At 41.1% G+C, this 3,627-nt stretch overlaps 1 protein-coding gene across 2 annotated transcripts in view; it reads left to right on the forward strand.

The window, feature by feature from the left end:
• The window catches only part of NMS (neuromedin S), a 20,337-nt gene that overhangs the window by 9,979 nt on the left and 6,731 nt on the right, over nucleotides 1-3,627 (forward strand). The window lies entirely within an intron of this gene.

Raw genomic sequence — 3,627 nt, forward strand, 5'->3', positions numbered from 1 at the left:
ACTCTTTCCATACAGCACAACATGATAGGTACAAATTGCTCCATTTCAGAGGAATTTACACTTCTCTGGCTGAATGTAGCAGACATAAAATCACATTTCTCCAAAAATTAGCCAAGAAACTATCCAAAAGAATGCAAATATTTAGATTCCTGGTCTAGTTTCCTAACCTCACCACTAGCATCTGTCCTCCATTTTGATGCTCTTGGTTAGTTCTTGTCTTTGAACTCCTGCCCTGTGGGACATGCTTTTAACTGATCCCCTTGAAACATTTACTTGCTGGCCTACTCAACTTTAAGACCACGGCTTTATAGCTGTAAGGTATAGCAACCCAACCACAAGCAGAAGCATAAGACTGACTATTGTGTACTTACTTGACATTCTGACAACCAAATCAGCACCTATAGCAGATACCAGTTTTACAAAAGTGTGATATGTGCTAGTAAAGCAAAGTTGGGGCACACAGCTCTGAGTGCCCAGTGGAGCCCATGTGAAAACAAAAATGAGACAAGCTCCCACTGTTTGGACCACTTGTTTGTGCTGGAAAGGTAAACAAATGTTAACTAAAACCACATCAAACACAGCCTTGTATTCAACGTAAGTAGGCACTGTTATATGTAATAGGAACAGTGGGAGATGTCTGCAGGCTCTGTGACAGGTTTGCCTCATAAATCCTCTCCATTTTCTGCAGCTTTCCTCATCTTTCCAAACAGGTCGTGGCTGAGGTATTGAAAGCCCTCAGAGCAGGATAAGGCTTTGTAGGAAGTGCTGCTGAGCTGCGGAGGGGGAGAGGCATGAGCAAGCAGAAGCAGCCGGTTGGGACGCACTCGGGAACTGCTCGATGGTGACATTTTGCAGACTCTGTCCTTGCTGTCTGCAATAACTACTGATTTCATCGCAGAAATCACTTACAAAAAGGAAACCAGCCCTTCATCTGTTTTGCCCATTGACACCAAATTTTCTTCTTATTCATTTATCAATCACAGCATGTTTTAGTCTAAAATTATGGGTGATATTGCTGTTGCTAAATATATGCCAAGCCTCCTTACTCACAATAAAAAAAAAATCCTCTTGTTTCTCATCTCATCCCTACTAAAGCTTCATTTTAAACTCACTTGTGAATCACTGTGGGCACTGAAAGTCACCCTAATTTTCTCTCTTTGTGCAGAGAGCCCAGGACCTTAAAGCAGTAATTTTATTTATCCAGTAAAAGTGTGGCTCATTAATGTGGCTTGGTGTTGATATATCCATTGGCAGAGCTGCACCTTAGCTAACACCTTTAAAATGAAACATCCAGCAGCAAAGAAAGTTCTGATTTAGGAAGCTGAATGTGTTCATTATAAAACACCCTCATATATTTGAAATTTTAGTTCTCAACACTTTCCCCATTCTTCTCTCATACTGCACAGCTGTGATAAAATACTATTTTCAGCTAGGAGATAAGTTGTGATTTTTTTTAGTGGAGTTTGAATGAGTAAATTTTTATCTCATCTCTAAGTATTAAGCCTCACTTGATGCAAATGAATAGCTCCATAGGCTTCACTGTAGGCAAAATTTGCTGAAAGAAGACACAGAGTACACTTAGGGCACTCCGTGGTAAAGGGTGAAATAAAGCAGCAGATGGTTTATTGTGCATGAGAAGGAGGAAGGAAAGGTTCAGGTAGCATCCAGTATTTTATGAAAGGTAGAAGTAGATTTTACTCACCCAGCATGATCACATGCCACTTTTCCTATGCTGTTACAAAAAAAATCCTACTCCTAAACTCAGATGTGTTGAAAGAGGCTACTATATAGCAGGCTGTGTGAGAAAGAAGTGGGAATTTAGGCAGGTAATGGGTCACCTGAGGAAGAAGGCAGAAGACTGTGCTTTTCTACTCAGATAGGGAAAGCCAGAGAACCACATCCCATTACAGTGAACTATCACTAGCAATCTGGTAATAATTTATAAGTATTCTTTTGTAAAGAGATAGCAAGTTATTAGGATTTAAAAGGATTGGTATCTCATATGTTAACATTAAAAAAATAATAACAAATAGTGAATCTTTAATGGCTCTCCAAAATCCCGTGAGTCTGCAGCATGGGAGTGATTTGGATGCAAGATCTGTGATAAGCATGGCAAGAGAAAAACTGTTGGTGAAAAATAATTTTAAGTTTGGTTAAAGTGTTGAAAGACAGAAAGAAGATAGTTAATATGAAAATGTGTAATCCTTCAGAGTATCTTTACCTTCTCTCATTTTACTGTCTGCCTGTGATGAGCCCAGCTCACACTTAGTGGGGCTCTGCTTTCACATTTCTGTGACTACACTGGCTTAAATAAATTACACCAAACACAAACCTGCTTCTTGCTGCTATCAAAAATTAAACACCATCCTCCTTTTACGAATTTAACAAACACAGACAGTCCTTTCACTCCAGGATTTCATGGGCTTGGGTAGAAAGCAGGACCACTGCAAATAGGAGCTATGGGCTTCCTGGAACCCTGCATCTTCTTGTTAATGAAAGCCTGGGAGGATTTGCTGTGAGAAACTATCATCACAAAACTTGCTGCAATCTGCTTTAGCTCCCACTAATTATACAGTCAGAGGGACTACTAATCTCTTTGAATTCTATCCTGTCTTGAAACTCCCATTTCCACTTAAGACAGTGTGAATCTGACAGCTGAGTGTCTACTCCAGCAATGTCTGACCTCTCCTGACATCTCCCTACTCAGATTATTGCCCCCAAAAGGCTGTGATGAGGCGAAGACAGCTGTCTCTCCCAGGGGAAGGAACAAAGGGTGAACTAACAGTGTTGGGGTCACTCGGCTGCTCCAGTGCCTCTTTACATGTTCAGGACACACAGCTGTGTAGCTGACAAAGTCGATGAAGTCTGGCTCCCTTTTTCTTGGTGAGAAAACAGGTGTGTCTCCTCCCTGACTGTTCTGAGATGCTCCCACTAGGAACAGTCCTACCGTCATCCTTTTAGTGTGCAGCACAGCCATTGAGGGACATTATGAGATGAGGTGGGATGCTGTGAAAATAATAGCTTCTGCAGCTCTTTATGTCTCATATCCCGCACTGGAGCCGTTGCCTCCCAAGCATGTCTAGTACATAGAATCATAGAATAGTTAGGGTTGGAAGGGATCTTAGAGATCATGTAGTTCCAACCCCGCTATGTTAGAAGTTGGACAACTGAATATGTATTTGCTTCAGCAGGCCCAAAGTCTATAAAAAAGAGAGTTTGGGAGGGCTCTGCCTTTCTCAGTCTGTGATCTGATTAGAAAGCATTGCCCTTACAACTTGCACAGAGAAAACCAGGAAGAGTTTTCCATAGTCAAACACAATGATTAAATCAGGAAGAAAGGAGATTCACTTTCTGTTGAGAGCAGATCTGTATCTCTTCTACAGCCATACCCACTGCGAAATGAACAAAGAGGTGGATGGCCTTCCTTATTTCACGTGAAGGTAAATGTAGTAAAATGGGCCAGGACTTGTTCAATATGAAAGTTCACATCCTTTCTAATTAGAAGGCAAACTTTATTTCCCAAACTGCCATGAGGAGAAATAATTTCCAAACACTCAGCAAGCCCTACTACAAAACAGAATTTTCTGTTGCTCCGTCATGTGACCATGCACAGCATCTTCTTTTCAT

The sequence above is a fragment of the Corvus brachyrhynchos genome, unplaced genomic scaffold, assembly GCF_000691975.1.
Source record: "Corvus brachyrhynchos isolate BGI_N302 unplaced genomic scaffold, ASM69197v1 scaffold83, whole genome shotgun sequence".
NCBI classification, from domain to species: Eukaryota; Metazoa; Chordata; class Aves; order Passeriformes; family Corvidae; genus Corvus; species Corvus brachyrhynchos.